The sequence below is a fragment of the Hoplias malabaricus genome, chromosome 5 (genome assembly GCF_029633855.1).
Source record: "Hoplias malabaricus isolate fHopMal1 chromosome 5, fHopMal1.hap1, whole genome shotgun sequence".
NCBI classification, from domain to species: Eukaryota; Metazoa; Chordata; class Actinopteri; order Characiformes; family Erythrinidae; genus Hoplias; species Hoplias malabaricus.
In genome coordinates, this window is record NC_089804.1 from 11,936,510 (window position 1) to 11,954,856 (window position 18,347).

The following is an 18,347-nucleotide window of genomic DNA, read 5'->3' on the forward strand; positions in this document are numbered from 1 at the left end:
TATAATACAGTGTTGAATGTTAATGGAGTCAATTAATGTCATGGAAATAATAGACAAATATTAAATAAATTCCCTGCATTATTGTGTTGTGTCTCTTTTGTTGTCCACTAGGACTTTGGGGGCATATACAACATTTTCATTCATTCATTCATTATCTGTAACCCTTATCCAGTTCAGGGTCGCAGTGGGTCCAGAGCCTACCTGGAATCATTGGGCGCAAGGCGGGAATAGACCCCGGAGGGGGCGCCAGTCCTTCACAGGGTGACACAGACATACTCACACATTCACACCTACGGACACTTTTGAGTCACCAATCCACCTACCAACGTGTGTTTTTGGACTGTGGGAGGAAACCGGAGCACCCGGAGGAAACCCACGCAGACATGGGGAGAACACACCAACTCCTCACAGACAGTCACCCGGAACGGGAATCGAACCCACAACCTCCAGGTCCCTGGAGCTGTGTGACTGCGACACTGCCTGCTGCGCCACCATGCCGCCCCCTTATACAACATTTATATTATATTTTATTTTTTCCTCTGATGTCCATAAGTAAAACTGGTGTGGTGCTGGAAAAAAAAAAGATTAATTTTCCTTGGATCATGGGCATAAGCAATATACAAACATATCCATTTATTCATTGACTGTAACTGCTAGAGCAGGTACCAGTCCTTCGCAGGGTGAGACACACATTCACACATTTGCTCACACCTACGGACACGTTTGAGTCACCAATCCACCTTCCAAGGTGTGTTTTTAGACCATGGGAGGAAACCCACACAAACACAGGGAGAACACACCACACTCCTCACTGACAGTCACCCGGAGCAGGACTTGAACCTACAACGTCCAGGTCCCTGGAGCTGTGTGACTGCAACACTACCTGCTGCACATTATTTATTTGAACTGCTGGTCCTCCCAGCCAAGCAAGGTATTCTCCACAACTAGTTAGTAATCTCCCGTCTTGACTATTGCAACGCCCTCCTGACAGGTCTTCCGGCCTGTGCTGTGAGACCGCTACAGATGATCCAGAATGCTGCAGCAAGCCTGGTTTTCAACCAGCCTAAAAGAGCACATGTCACGCCCCTATTAGTTGAGCTGCATTGGCTACTCTTAGCTGCTCGCATCAAATTTAAATCACTAATGATGGCCTTCAGAGTATTCACTGGCTCTGCTCCCATCTCCCTCAATAGACTCTTAAAACCATACCTTAGCGTCCGTCCTCTCCGTTCCTCAAAGGAGCGCCAACTAACACGGCCAACAGGTCAGTCGAAGCTATTCTCATCTCTGGTACCACGCTGGTGGAACGAGCTTCCAAGCACCATCAGAGCAACAGAAACCCTCTCTGCATTCAAGAAATCCTTGAAAACCCAGCTCTTCCGAGAGTATCTCTTGCACTGAAAGTCTTTCTTTAATGCACTTATTACTTCCTGGCATATTGCACTTAATGTAAGGTATTTTGTATAAATTGTGCTGTAGTTTGAATGTTAGATCCTCTTTTGTAAGTCGCTTTGGATAAAAGCGTTGGCCAAATGCATAAATGTAAATGTAAATCTAAACATAAATAATATAAAAATATAAGCTAACAGAGTGTGCTATTTTAGAGGAATGTACAGTGCAGGATCCTGTTTCTGAAATGCATTCATAGCAGTGTACTATAGAGCAAAGTAATCAAAGTCTTCCACAAAAGTTCAGGAGGCAGCAGGATTTTGATTTAAATTGCTCTTTACTGGTGAAACCACATTATGCATCCCTGACAGGCAATGGACACTGACTGTAGAGCTAACTCTCAGCCTCACATGGAGGGACTGATCATGAGATGGTAGATCATAACATCTTCTGCACTTTATTATACTTTATTATTCATTATGGATGAATGAATGAATAAACTTGCTTTGCTTTATAATTTGGTCATTACTATTTTTTATCTTTTTAAATATATATTTTTATTTTATTATTTATTTGATTATTTTAATATCTATATTAAATAGATATTAACATCTATTTAATATCATATTGGGATTTATTTGAGCTCATTTTATATGATCCCAGTAATTGTTTGCATATTGGTAACACCAAACAACTTGGCTAACTGTGAAATTAAAATAAATAAAACAAAATCAGGCAGAGCGGTACAGTGGTGCAGCAGGTAGTGTCGCAGTCACACAGCTCCAGGGGCCTGGAGGTTGTGGGTTTGATTCCCGCTCCGGATGACTGTCTGTGAGGAGTGTGGTGTGTTCTCCCCGTGTCCGCGTGGGTTTCCTCCAGGTGACTGTCTGTGAGGAGTGTGGTGTGTTCTCCCCGTGTCCGCTTGGGTTTCCTCCGGGTGACTGTCTGTGAGGAGTGTGGTGTGTTCTCCCCGTGTCCGCGTGGGTTTCCTCCAGGTGACTGTCTGTGAGGAGTGTGGTGTGTTCTCCCCGTGTCCGCGTGGGTTTCCTCCGGTTTCCTCCCACAGTCCAAAAATAAACGTTGGTAGGTGGATTAGCGACTCAAAAAAAGTGTCCATATATGTGTGTGTGTTGCCCTGTGAAGGACAGAGCCCCCTCCAGGGTGTGTTCTTGCCTTGCGCCCAATGATTCCAGGTAGGCTCTGGACCCACTGTGACCCTGAATTGGATAAGTGCTTACAGATAATGAATTAAATCAGGCAGTTTTTTTTTTCATACCATGCCATCATAAACTGTTTTCTATCTCATTAGTGTTGTTTACTAGTCCTTTTTTAAACTATATGTGCCCTGATTTTTAATAGAGCATGAATTCATTGCAAAGCAACACGAAGTCTGTGAGTGATATGGGTTAATCCTCATCCATTATTAGTTATATAGGGGTCACCATCAACAGCTCTTCACCTGGTAGAGAAAGAAGTTGTCTACAGTTGGCATTCTTTGGATATCGAACTTGAAACTATTAACAAATCAGCTCTTCTAAGGCACAGAGCCAAGGAGTGAGTGGGCCATTCTCAAAAGGAAGACATTCTTTGTAAATGGTACCTTACTCCCTATTGCAAAGCTCGTGTCATGTAAAGGAAAAGACAGGATATATCATATTACACCTACAAACACAAAGGGGTATTTGAGATCTTTTGTAGAGAGGGCATTAAACTCAAGAATGTTTTAGAGGCACACATGCTACCTGAAGGGCTACGGAAAGAGAAGTGGACGCAGGTCCTGTGACGTCCTGTTGGTTTAACTGACCTCATAAAACACAAGGCTTACCTTTTACATCAGGTGAGGAACAGGACAGACAGCATCAAATAGGTTTAATTTAATTTAACAATAAATAAATAATAAATTAGTTAATATCAATAAAAAATGCTAATAGTATCTCAGTCTTTGTTTATGAGCCTCATTAAGAAATTCTAAAGTTTTGCCCAGATCGGATTTGCCTGTGTTGACAGTTCACATTGTAATGTGTTTTCAGCTCTGCTCCTTGCTTCTTGTTTTGTTTTGGTTCTTGGTTGAGTTCCCCTGGTCATGTGATCTCCCTGCTCATTTGTTCTTCTGTCATGTGATTCTTTCTGTCCAATTCGTGCTGCTCCCCGACTTGGAATGTGTAGAACATCATGTGATATAATGTGTTAGTAAAATTCATCGTTTTACATAGAGGTTATTTAGTCTATTACTTGTAGTGCTCAGACTTTACTAATCTAGCTTGGTCTCAGTATGTTTCTTATGTAGTAATTTAACCTGTCTCAGTTGTTGTCTCTTTTCTTGGTATACTTCTGTAGTCTAGTCCAGTGTTTGTCAAAATTTTTAGACAAAATACCTAAACTAAAACCTCCAAGTCCCAGCTATAAATCTTATGCCTTTGGTCATTGTCTGTAACATCTTATTCACAAATCATTGGGCGCAAGGCAGGAACACAACCTGGAGGGGGCACCTATCCTTCACAGGGCGACACACACTCACACACCCACACTTATAGATACATTTGAGTCTTCAGTCCACTTACCAGCGTGTGTTTTTGGACCGTGGGAGAAAACCGGAGCACCCGGAGGAAACCCACGCAGACACAGGGAGAACACACCAAACTCCTCACGGACAGTCACCCGGAGCCGGACTTGAGCCCACAACCTCCAGGTGCCTACCTGCTGCACCACCATGGCACCGTCTAAAGTAATTACTAATGATAACATCTATAGAAAACAAATGAAAATGCAAAGCTAAATGTTTAAGCACAAGTATAAGTTGAGTATGAGAACAGACAAAATTTTGAGAACTGATTCTAAGCGTTTTGAAAAAAATAAAAGGAAGAAGGTAGGTCAATTTAATATTGAATTATGTACTTTAAATATAGGTGAAAACACTGGCGCTTGGAGCAGGTGCTCACAGCGGCTCTTGGCGCTTATATCAGTAGGTCAAGGTGCGGCTTGACTCTAATGATGTAAAGAATGGCCCAGTTTTTCCTTCATTTGAGAGTTTTCTTCTATTTTGTCTTCACATGTACAGAATTCTCACTTTTCTCTGTATCTATGTACTACAGTTGGAGTTCCTTTTCAGTGTAATCAGAGTTGGTCTATAGTCATAGTTCTTAGCATGTTCTTGGTTTGACTTAACAGTTGCAGTCTTTGAAAACATACAAAGAAAGACCTATTGTCTCGGTTGTCCCTGCTTAAGTGTTTTGCTCTCTTCTTACATTCAAATCTTTGTGTTTCTTCCATCCATCCATCCATTATCTGTAACCGCTTGTGTTTCTTTATTAATAATAAACACTGAATCTGCAATTACTTCCGCCTCCTTTGTTCCTTACACCACACCCTTGTCATGACACACATTCACAAATATAAGTGATCTGTATCTTTCTAAAGTGAACAATGAAGTGAATGCCATACATGAACATACTGACACAGTTATGCAGCTTTGCCCCAGATGGGTCCCCAATTCTAATCCCTGTGCAGTGCATGATATAGATCCTTCAATAACAGCTTTACACAAAAAAGCACTGCACATTACGCAAACACAAATCCATTCATATTTAGCAATCATTTTCATTGCTACTTTTCTAACGTTCAATGGATTATTTTGGTTCAGAAATCATAGTTTCATCACCAGCACAGTGCATTAAAGCCCAGAGACATTAGAGCCTATATGTTGCTTCCGATGCTGGCTGATGATGACAGCATTAAGCTCATGAGTACAGGCAAAAAAGATGATGTATGAAAACTGAATTCATTAAATTAATTCATGAAGCAAGACAATAAATTAGATGTGTATTGAATCAAGGACCGCATATGAAATTGACTCAAATCTGATTTGAAAAGAACAGAATTGACATGTCCACATAACCTTGAAAATAATTCAAGCATATGATTCTGAGCATCACGTTTAATATGACGTACTGTTGTGCCTTTATTTCATTCCTTCTCTTCTCATCCTTGTTCTGCTTTCCCGTATTGTTCTGAAGCTTTAGACAATAGTTTATGGCAAATATATTTAGATGAAAGGGAAAGACATTAGCCCATCTGCATTTTTTGTTTATTCAACAGACTGTTCGACCAAAATATATTAAAAAATGCTAGCTTGAGATACATAAAATAAATGTAGTCACTTTGGTTGCTATTGCAAAAAATGTGCACTTATAGCTATCTCTACATTCTTCTACAAATGTATGGCAGAAAATGTTTTACTTGTTTTAGCTCTAATCGATTGCTCTAGCATTAATGCTAACTCTAGCTAGTCTGTGAAACCACAGTAAACAACTTTATGTCGTTATGATTAAATATAACTAATCACTCTCTTTAGGCAATTTGTAAACAGGGATCATTAGTAATTTGTATGAATTACAGTTAACACAAATTAATCATATATATTTTTTTGAGATTTCTAAAATCTGTTTAAAAAAATTTGTAATCCAATCACTTGCTTCTGCTTTGAAAGGTCTTCATATAACTCCACCACAATTACTTGGTCAATGTAATAGAAATGCTGTAACACTTCCCTCAAATGAAAATGCCCTTGTTTATTATGCCTAAAAATCATCCTTTGTTTAAGTGGCAGATTTAGTTTCCATATCAACTTTCCCACTCACTTCCTTCCTCTCCTATGTACTGTCACTAAAATGGTAGTCTTTTATAAGGCAACAATAAAAAAAATCATTTCCCGATAAACAAGTTGCTAAAGGGAAACTTTAGGATATGAGTCAAAATTCAGGTGGTATGTCTTGTATGAACATGTCAAGAAAGTTATTCACCGGCTGACACATTAATTCACCAGGCTAATGAAGTTTCAGCTTTTGAACTGTTAAACAATGTATGCATTTTTTTCTTTACTGACTGAGATTCCAGTGGATTCTCTATGGCCTCTAATAGACAATTAGTGGTGTGAGCAACCCCTTTAAATAATCCACTCACTTCTGTTTTTCTGCAAATGAAAAGACAAGAAAAAAAGGAACAAAAAATTAGAATTAGAATTAGAATTAGTTTTAAGCCTACAGTTTTTTTTCCCAGTCTTTCTTAAATAAAACACATTTTTTGGCAAGAAGAAAAAGAAAATTAACTCAACTAGAATATTCATTGACAATAACAAAATTGATGAGGCTTTCAATTTGGATTTAGGGTGTTTCACAAAGCTGAGTTTTCACAGGGCTGAGTCTTTTAAAATTTACCAATCAACATTTATTAATTCTGATTCTATATCTAATTCTAATTCTTAATCCTGGTGATTATTCTGTCCTGGGTTTCTTGGACTGTTGACCATGCTTGGAACACTGATTAAGAATCAGAAGTTTGGATTATTTTTATTTGGAATGAAGGCTTTAAAACAAATTTTAAACAAACAAAAATGTTTCAGTGGTAAGTACTTCTCTGCTTATGACATCTGGTGTTACTCGTTACTCACTAGGAAAACTCAATGAGTGCATAGTGAATATCAAGGTTTGGATGACCCATATCATTCTTCAAATGATTGACAGCAAAGCACAGGTTTTATTTGGTCTCTTAAATCTTCCACTGTCTTGTCTCTGAGGTTGCTTTGAAGACTTTGGAATGGTCTGCCAAGTGAAACTAGACTTGCCCAATCTGGGACTGTTTTTAAATCCAAGCTTAAAACACATTCAGCAGCTGTTAAAGAGTAAATCGAGGACTATGTTGACAGATGTGTCTTTTATTGTAAAGCAATACAGCACACAAATGTGCTATAGAAATAATATTTGCTTACGTACTACCTACTGCCTTTCTTGTCAACATTATTCAGGTGTTGATAAATAATTATACTAAACAAACTGTAAAACAATCTATCGTAACAAACCTGTACACTTACTGCAGACCCACTCGGATTTGGGTTCAACTCAAAGGAGCGAAAAATTATTGCTCTATGCATTTGAAAACCATCTACAGTATCTTTGTAATCATAAAGTATATTTAAATGCTGCCATATTTTCTAATTATTTTCAGGCTTCTTTTATCACTCCAATAACTTTGCACAACACAACACTGTTTCTGGGTCAAATCCAAGCCTTTATATAATCATTTGATGCCACAAAATATCAGTTCTGCGTATTATTTTAATGAGTCTATTGTCGTATGTGAAGATACAACTCTTTCTTGCTTATCACTATGAAGTGTTCACTTTGTCTCTGTTATTTGGGGAAAAAAAGCATTCTGCTGGGTCAAAGAAAGCTTTTGTTAAGCAATCTAGTCTTACAGTAGACTACAATAGAAAATAAATGTTGAGCATATTACTTATAATATTTAAAGCCGTTAATGTGCTCTAGCATTTTTTTTGTCTTACCTGTTTGTACCTGTCAAGACCAAAGTGTAAAAAGTACAAATTTATACCATTGTTGCCAAGGACTAAAATGATCAGACTTAGGGCCAGTCTCCTAGAGAGGTTAAAATTTAAAATATTTTTTCAAAATCACAGTATTTTTAGGCATATAAAAACAAATATACCCACCTGCTGCATAACAAGTAAGACATAAAAAAATGATTAAGCATAACACTTATTCTCTCATTCTCTCTCCCTCCCATTTGCTTTGGTGTCTGTATCTTCCCATGATTTTCCTCTGCCCCAGGGCATCTTTAGAAAGAATGGCCCCGTTTAAGCTGAACTGATTGGTTCTCACGCCCCAAGTGTAACCTGGCTGTCTCAAAAGAATTCAGAACACCTTTTGTATTTAACTCCCTTGTATGGAGCTAATTGAAATCTTACAGTCATTGTCAAAGATGGGATCATTGCGAGTGGGCCTATTAGGATTTTTCATATGGATATCCCTAGCACAGGTAACTGAGATCTTCAGCATACTATCAAAGTTCTAGGGCTTAGATTAACAGTGAAATGTTGATAAATTCATGAATGCTAGCCAAGTAACATATTTTGCTTCTCTTTTGTAGATAAAAGTCACTCAGGCACAAGGTAGGTCAGAAATTCAAGCAAAGACTGACTGGTTTAAAGCCTTAGCCTAGGTCTTAATTTTATTAAATATATAAGCTGTGCTTAGTCAAGATTTATAGGTGGTTTGATCTTTTGATATCTTTGATATTTGTTTATTAGTAGTCAGTACTGTTCATTGGTTAAAGAAATACAGATTTCCTTAAATAAAATTCCTGGGATCTAGCAGTGCTTTATGAAAAATATGTTTGGCTGGAAAACAAAATTTGCAGTTTAGTAATGATTAATCATTTAGAAAACTATTCTAAGATTTAAGTATTGAAGTAAGCTGGCTATGCTAACGTGTCCTGTCAGTTACTCACAGCTAATGTTGGTGATATTGGTGTATTAGTGACAAACTGAGGACCAAGTTGACATTTGAATTTGATTCATTAAACAGAGGGTTCAAAGTATTCGGTTCTTGGCAATAGTTTTTTTCTATGGTGTTAATTAAGCACCTCTTTTTCTATGTAGTGGAATGCAGTATAATAACATCAATAACATCCACTTCGGCCTCGTCGCTGCTGATTCAGTGGAGCAGTTATCCCGGGGCCACAAATTATTTCCTAGACATTCGTGTGGTGAACAGCAGCACTGTGGCACCGGTGGTTGTTACACTCCCGGCCTTTAGCACCCAGAAAGAGGTGTTTGGACTGCGGCCAGGGACCCTCTACACCGTCGCGGTCAAAGTGTTCCAGTTCTACAGAGTCACCTGTCTGGACTCCAAAACTGCCAAGACAGGTAACCCACCTGCTGTGTGTGGGAAGGTGTTTTTGTGGTTCTGGATGTAACATCATCCTCATCATCACTTTCCTACACTCAGGGATTAACATTGTGTTTTGCTTGTCTGTTTATGTGAGCACAAATGATGTCATCACCCAATCCAAAATGCATCAACACTCCAGACTTTTCCAACGCATATAACTTTAGTGATAACTTAGATGAACAAAGCCTGGGTCAAAGTGGCCAGGAAAATGTGAAAAAATGTCAGTCTTTATATTCTGTATTCCTGGCTCATATAGATCTTGCATATGCTGGAACATCCCTCTGGGATCAATAAAGTATCTATTTATCTATTTATCTATCCATAACCTCAGACAGAAAGACTCATATAGAGGGATACTAACAAGCTAATTTAAACCTCTTTCTTTGCTGTCAACGCAATTGAATGGTTATTATTGCTAATGAGCTTTCTGCATGTCTACACTGGGATTTAGGACCATTCCTTTATTGCGTGGGTCTTTAAGTCTTTGATGTTGAAAGGCTTTCTTGCAATCACTCTACTCTGTAACTCTCCCGAAAGATTTTCAATGGGATTCAGGTCTAGACTCTGGCGGAGCCACTTTAAAATACTGATTTTTAATTCAGTTAACCATTGATTATCCACTCTGGCTGTATGTATCATCATCTTGTTGAAGGGTCCAGCTCTGCACAAGGTCAAGATTGTCTGATGTATTTCTTTGGAATCTTGATGTATCATGTCACCAAAGCTTGACTACGGAGATGATGTTCTTTTTCAACATGAAAATCACCTCCATATGTTTTAAAAAAAATTGTCTTAAGCAGCCACAAAATGAATGACCAATATTGTTGGTTTTGTCCAGTTGAGCTTTTGAAAAGACATAGTTGGCCTTGGAGAAGTGGTGTTTTTTGGCTAACATCCATGAAGTCCAGCCTTGTGCAGTGTTTGTTGGAGAATATGCTGTCAGATGTTGATACTGGAATTGCTCATAGGAATGCCTTGGTGGTGATGTTCATGGAATTCTTCTTGGCCTGGTAAACAACCAGTCTAGCCAGTGCATGGAAAACATTTGTCTTTAACTGTGATCTGTATGAGTCAGTGATAGACAAATTGTAAACTGTGATACTTTAACTTTTGTACAGTATGGTTAGTTATGAATAGTGTGGTACAGATAAATGTGCTTAGCTGTTATTAGTGTGGTTAGCTGTAATTAGTGTGGTATAAATAAATGTGCTTAGCTGTGATTAGTGTGGTATGAATATTTGTGCTTAGCTGTGATTAGTGTGGTTAGCTGTGATTAGTGTGGTATAAATAAATGTGCTTAGCTGTGATTAGTGTGGTATAAATAAATGTGCTTAGCTGTGATTAGTGTGGTTAGCTGTGATTAGTGTGGTATAAATAAATTTGCTTAGCTGTGATTAGTGTGGTTAGCTGTGATTAGTGTGCTATAAATAAATGTGCTTAGCTGTGATTAGTGTGGTATAAATAAATGTGCTTAGCTATGATTAGCGTGGTATAAATAAATGTGCTTAGCTATGATTAGTGTGGTATAAATAAATGTGCTTAGCTATGATTAGCGTGGTATAAATAAATGTGCTTAGCTATGATTAGTGTGGTATAAATAAATGTGCTTAGCTATGATTAGCGTGGTATAAATAAATGTGCTTAGCTATGATTAGCGTGGTATAAATAAATGTGCTTAGCTATGATTAGTGTGGTATAAATAAATGTGCTTAGCTATGATTAGCGTGGTATAAATAAATCTGCTTAGCTGTGATTAGTGCAGTATAAATATGGATGGTTAGCTGTGAATAGTGTGGTAATGTTCTAGCTCTGAAAGGTTTTGTAAGGACAATAAGTCTCAGTCACTATGACTGATTTACATCACAGCCAGCCCTTACACATTTTGGGTTAGGTTTGTGTCCTGCTGTTGACTGTTTATGTGATGCGATTGTTCTGATATGTGTTATGGTGTAAGTTTAAGAATGAAGTTTTGTTGTGCTGTGAGTTTTAGAATTGAGGGATTCTAAGTTATAAAACTATAATTTTGTGAAAAATGGAAGGAACGTATTCAGGAACTCGATCCAGGCATCGATTGATTGATTGATTGACTGATTGATTGATTTTGTTTTAAATTTATTTTTTGGGTCGATGCGGTCAAATGAGCAGGGCTCTGTTTTTCTTTTAAGACATCGCTACCTCTCGCTCCAGCCTTTTTCTTATGATTCTCCACTTTTGGAATTATACCCACTAAACCTTTTGAATCAACCTGAAACTGGTAACTGGTATAGCAATGCTTCAGGCTCAAGGTTTTACTGTCAATAAATAAATAAATAAATAAATAATAAAAATTAAATTTTAAACTGTAGTGTAGGCCTTTTTTTTTTACAATTTAAAGTTTGCTTTGGAGAACAACAGGTTAATGTCTCATGGCGTGGAAAATCCTAATCTGACTTGTTTAATAGACATTGAGGGCTCAGGGTGTACACACTGCCTTCACATTTTTTGTCTAAAAACCTATAGGAATCCACAAAAGAATTTTCAGTCAGTCCAATTTATTTTTTTAATCCCTGAAATAATGTTGATATAAAAAATATACAGCCATAGGATATCAGTAAGAGCTTATTAACGACCTGTTGTGGTAATAATCTAGCTGTAATGAGTGCCAAATGAGAGTTAAGCGTAAGTTGTAAGAGCATGTTAAATTAGAGTTAAGGGTATGATCATATTTGTTTCAATTGTGCAGGATTTTGCTTGCGTCTTAGCAATTTAAATGTGCCCTAGATATTAGGCTGATATGATTTAATGTAAGATTTCTTTCTTGTTATTTAAGCATGTATTTACAGAGGAAATTAAGTAAAATAAAAACAGTTTTTACAATTACCTGTTAACTATTGCAAATAGTTTTGTGTGTGTGTGTATGTGTGTGTGATGCTCAAGAGGAAAAGTGGTAATAAGCAGTTTCTGTCAAAAATACATCCATAATAAATATCCTTAAAATGAATAATATTTTTCTGTTTGTTTTTGCCCTGAAATCAGTCCCAGACACGTCCCAGATTACCTTCTCCAGAGCAATCTCCAGCACAGCCATTAAACTGGAGTGGGAGAAAGTGGCTTCGGCAGATCAGTACTTTTTGCTGCTGAATTCAACTGCAAGTGGGGAGCGATACAACTTCTCTTATACAGGGACCAGCACTGTGGTCCAAAACCTACGTCCGGTCACCACTTATGACTGTTATATTGTTACCTCAAACACAGCAGGCTTGGGAGCAAGGAGCAAAGTCCGTACTGTCACCACATGTGAGTGAATTAACATTCAAATCTCAGCTACACTAATAGGGCTTTGTTCATTTTAAACTTTCAGTTAGTTATATATAGGGTAAATTAAAATTATTTTACAAAACCGCATGTCTTATTTACTAACTTACAAACTCATTCCAATAATTATTTCAGGTTCCTAAGTAAGTATTGGAATGAGTTAGCAAATATATGTTTGAATATCTAACTATCTGGGCGGCACAGTGGCGCAGCAGGTAGTGTTGCAGTCACACAGCTCCAGGGACCTGGTCCCGCTCCTGGTGACTGTCTGTGAGATTGGTGTGTTCTCCCTTTGTCCGCGTGGGTTTCCTCCGGGTACTGCAGTTTCCTCTCTCAGTCCAAAAACACATGTTGGTAGGTGGATTGGTGACTCAAAAAGTGTCCGTAGGAGTGAGTGAATGTCTTTGTCGCCCTGTGAAGGGTGTGCTCCTGCCTTACGCCCAATGATTCCACGTAGGCCCCATCATGACCTTGAACTAGACAAACGGTTAAAAGACAATGAATAAATGTATATCTACCTGTCTGCATATTCTTTTGTATCACTTTGTGTCTATCTCTCGTGATGGAGGACAATTTTAACTTTCCTTTTCCTGGTGTTTTTCAGTTGTCCATCCACCGGCAGTGGTGACAGTGACGCGGACATCAAGTCAGACCATGCACATTAGTTGGCAACCTGTGGACCGGGTACTGCTCTATAAGGTCACAGTTACAGACTCTCGGGGCGCGCAGCTCATCAACACCACCACCTCATCCACCTTTGTGGATGTGCAAAATATTATCCCTTGTACTCTATACCAAATCTCAGTTTTTTCTATTAACACATTTCTGGAGCCTGGAGAACCAACACAGGTCAACTACACCACAAACAGTAAGCATTTGTCACAGTTGGTTACTATAAAAATTCCATACCAGTAAGAACCATTTCTGCCTGTAAATGTAAACATAATGCAGAATTGGCTGATGGGGATTTTAAATCATTAGTGAGAGTGTATCAGAAATAAGTCAAAATTTATTTGTGGTGAAATTTTTAGTGATACATTGAACCACTTTGTAAAAAAACTGTAATTGAAACAAATCAATGAGAAGTCAGAGTTTTTCTCCACCCCACCCCTCTCCCCCTGTGTCTTTACTGTTTTCAGCTTTAAGTCCAGTGACGTCTATCTCGGTGGAATACAGCTGTGCCACTGCATCAGCCACTGTGTCGTGGGGAGTCGTATTTGGGGCTGATTTTTATAATGTAACAGCTGTCAGTAGCAATGGCACGGTTCTATCCTGCTCCTCCAGTGGAGACTCATGCCAGTTAACCAATGTGGGCTGTGGAGGGAACTACACAGTCCATGTAAGCTCCGTTGCTAACAACTGTGAAAACACAGGCAATGCTACTGCGTCCTTCCAAACAGGTGAGTTTCACCGTGGTCAGTATGACTGTTTTCAGTATTTTATACTTTATATTATATTCTTATCTACAACATATATTACAAGTGCTATAAAAAGCATTAACTAATGAATGGCATCATTACCACAATTTATTATAAATGTTTGGTGCAATATTTACATGGAATTTGCACAAAAGCTCAGGATAATACCGTAGACAATAATAATTTAGTTATGAAAGCAGTAGCAAATGTTACCAGTTACTGTAATGAGTAGCTGGTAAAAACATCAGTGGTCTTATTTTGTGATGGACTAGAAAATGTATTAAAATATCACTGTTATAATGAAGCAATTGCAAAGTAAAAGATGACATCGTTGTCCATGAGGCATTTGCAGTGCCATGACAGCTTTTTTGGCTGAAAGGAACTGTACTACAACTGATTAACTGAGACCTCAATCTGACATACAACTGTTAATGTATCACACACCATCCTTTTCATTATTTTAACTAAACACTGATGTTTATTAGTTTGTCTTTAATGTGCAGAGTGGTGTCAGTGGATGGGGAGTGGGATTCATGTATATCACACTTGATATTCCATCAGCAGGTTGGTTTCCCAGGCTGTTTAAGATTGTTACCAAATATTAAATCCCTGAATCACTCTTTGGAGACCAACAAATGCACAAGTACATTCCAGTTTGTGATTATAGATACAGGCAGCATATGACATGGCAACAGTGTGATATTAGAGCTACAGCTTTCCATTTTATTGTATTAAGCTTTATTGTACTAAAATGCTTTATTTTTTTGTGGGGAATAGTGAATAGGTAGCCATTATGGACACAGCACAAGAGAGAAGCAGAGACAAATGTAATAATTTAAAGCTGTTGTGTTCTTGCATTTGCGTTTGTTTTGTTATTCCTTAATGCTGTTGTCTTCTCAGCTTTTGTTGGCTTCGTAAATGTTGTGACGTGACTCAGCAGGATATCATATTAAGATGACAGCTATAATGTTCTACTATTTATTAGCTTGTTTGCTTAAATTCCAACACACATTATATTTAGCCCATCTTTAGATTAAATAAACCAGCACATGGATACGAGTTCTCAAGGCTGTTAGGAGTGGTAGTACTATTCCTTTTTGGGTACATTGCATTGAATATGGCTCACAGACCACAGCACCATGCATGGTTAACTTGTTTTATAAAAATGGACTACATGGTAAAACTCTCTCACTCACCGATCACCTGATGCCCTGAAATTGCCCTGGGATTTCTTTTTGTTTTTTTTTCTTTGAGGAAAAGGATTAGCCTCAGCCCCATCCCAAATATGACATTATCTTCCTTTTGTGAACCCCACAAGAGAATGAACCCATATCATCAGAGATCCTATCAGAACATTAGGGAGTCATTAGGGAGTAGCTGTTTACTTCAGTGTGCTGTGGGCCCTACACACCCTCTGCACCATGAGACAGTAGGAGTCTCTGGAGGGTCAGTGCTGCTATTCAACTGCGGGGTCTAAGTTACACACATCCTCCTTTCACAACAACTGGGACAGTGCACTGAAGTCTATCACACAGGTGCAATCAGTAGAATCAATATGATCCTTGGCACCGGGGACTGACTATTGTTTTGTATTGTTTATCTGGGTCTCTTCTTGTTGGTTTCTCTCACTATAGCCCTCCCTGTCCTGATGCAAACCATAATCTTTATCACCAACCATTAACCAGTTTTTGCCAAGCCTTTATTCTCTGTGCTCTTTGGGAGTGCCTTCAGCAAGAACCCTGACCATTGTAACATAATCTGACGTCATTGGAGGCAGGAAAACAAATAATTATTGGCAGCTCATCCATGGAGGGGCACTTTTCAACAGCCATAATGCTACCTGAATTGAGCCTGACAGGGCCCAACAAAATATCAGTAATTTCAGGTTTGGTGAAAATGTCTCTAGCAGATTTTGAAGAGAAAAAAAAAAGTTTATATAAGGATGATATTTTCTGTAGCTTAATGTGAGCACGGTCTGTAAACTTGTTTGGGAATCATGTCTAGTCAAAGCTTTTAAACCTAGTGTAGAAGGATTATTAACAAACCTCGAGTTAATAATAGTTACTAATAGTTTTTATTCGTTTCTAATAGATATGTTAGTTAGTGGCTGCTCAAAAGAGCAAACACCAGAATTTCAGAGGTAGGCTGGTTTAATTTTTACGCTCTTACACAATAATAATCACCTCTTCACATTTTCATTTAATCACAACTGCAATAAGAAATTGCATTGTTTACACAGATTAGCATAAAACAGAACATACAAACACACACACATAACCCCCAATTAGCCATGGTGAGATCTGCAGCTAAAACCACTCAAGAAGAACCCATCCTCATCTGGTTGACACTGATGCAAAACAATAACCAATCCGACTATTTACATGGATTTGCCTGTAGATTATCTGGTGAAAACAGTGGCCATTTAAATTCAAAGGGTAAAATACAGTTTCATGCTACTTTTGAGATTAATACTGCTTATATAACAGTCTCCATGTTTTGCAGTACCATGCTCTCCCACTGGTCTGGGTCTGTACCGTGAATGCAGCAGTAATGTCATCATTTTCTCCTGGGCACCAACCAAAAACACAGCGTACTATGTGGCAAATGCGGTGGACTCAGCTGGGTTCACCCAGGACTGCCTGACCACAGACACCAACTGTTTTTTCACCCAGACCGAGTGTGGGCGGACATACAGCTTCACTGTGTATTCTGTGACTGGGCAGTGTAATGGTGCACCCAGCCAGGCGGTGCAAATACGCACAGGTAAAGGCAAACCCAGCATCACTATTGCTTTTTGTTTACAATAACAACCCACTGTGTGTTGATTTACGCTAATGAGAGAATCTACACTTCCACCAAAATAATTGTTGAGAAAAATGTAGCTAACCACTATTATGGAGGAAGTATATATAGCAAACTGCGCGCGTAAGTCATACATCCTTAGGGTGACCAGAGGGGGGGGGGGGGTTAACGGTAATAACGGTAGCTCTACAGTCAGACCGTGCAATCAGAAGATTTTAGGCTACTTCACCACGCCCCCTTCTCACTCAAGCGAACCAATCGGAGTAGGGGAGGGCGGGACTAGTTTGTGAACGAAACTTCTCGAAGTTCTATGTAAGCTCTAGAAAAACAAAATCCCGGACGTTTGTGAAATTCCGCCCGGACATTTTTTAAGTCTAAAAAAGAGGACATGTCCGGGTAAAAGAGTACATCTGGTCACCCTATACATACTGAGTTGTTATGTTATCTCAAACAATGTTGCTTCTGTGATTTTGTCTAAAAACATTAGCACCAACCATTTTAAACTTGATAATGATGGAAAGTATGTAACGCATCTGAAAATGCAAACTTCTCCCCCTCAGCACCGTGTAAACCAACTAACATGGTTACCGTGTCGGACTGTCATACTGATGTTTTGACGAGTACATGGGATGCAGCTGCTGGGGCGTTATACTACATCGTGCAGGCGTACGGTACCCGAGGAAATGGTAGCTACTACAACTGCAGCTCCTCGACACACAGCTGTGTCATCCCTCGTGTGATGTGTGGAGAAAGCCTGACAATGATAATCACTTCTTTTGACAACGAGTGTTCCAGTGAGCCCTCTTTAGGAGAGGAAGCAATCACAGGTGAGTGAGAGTGCCTCAATGCTGGAAACCAAGTTTAATTAAAATACTTAAAGATCTGTGTAAGTGACATTGCAAATTTACTGTCTGAGAATATTTTTAGATATTGTTTTGTATCAGGGCGGCACGGTGGTGCAGCAGGTTGTGTCGTAGTCACATAGCTCCAGGGGCCTGGAGGTTGTGGGTTCAAGTCCCGTTCCGGGTGACCCTCTGTGAGGAGTTGGTGTGTTCTCCCCGTGTCTGTGTGGGTTTCCTTCGGGTGCTCCGGTTTCCTCCCACAGTCCAAAAAACACACGTTGGTAGGTGGATTGGCGACTCAAAAGTGTCCGTTGGTGAGTGTGTGTTGCCCTGTGAAGGACTGGCGCCCCCTCCAGGGTGTATTCCCGCCTTGCGCCCAATGATTCCAGGCAGGCTCTGGACCCACCGCGACCCTGAACTGGATAAGCGCTTACAGATGCATTTATCGCAAGATTTGATTTTTGGACCTTGACTTTAATTTTGGTAGTCTGTAGTACACTCTAAAATACTGTGCAAAAGTCAGAAACAACACTTAATTTATTTAAATGTCACTCATTTGTTTAATTGCCATTTTTATAGTATTAAAAAAGCTTTAAATAGTTTTAACCTTAATTGTACATTTTTAAATCATTCATCACTACCTTTTTTTTTTTTTTTTGGTTGTTGTTTCCTTTCTTCATGCAAACGAATTATGCTATAGCTAATCTCCACAAAACTCTCCTGAAAAATGAATAACTCGTACTTTACTGCCCCTGATATTCACACAGTATTTCATATAACTATATGTTTACAGCATTTTAAGTAATTTCTAATGACTAAAAGTAGCTGCAAATGTACTGTAGTTACTGTATTGTAGATTT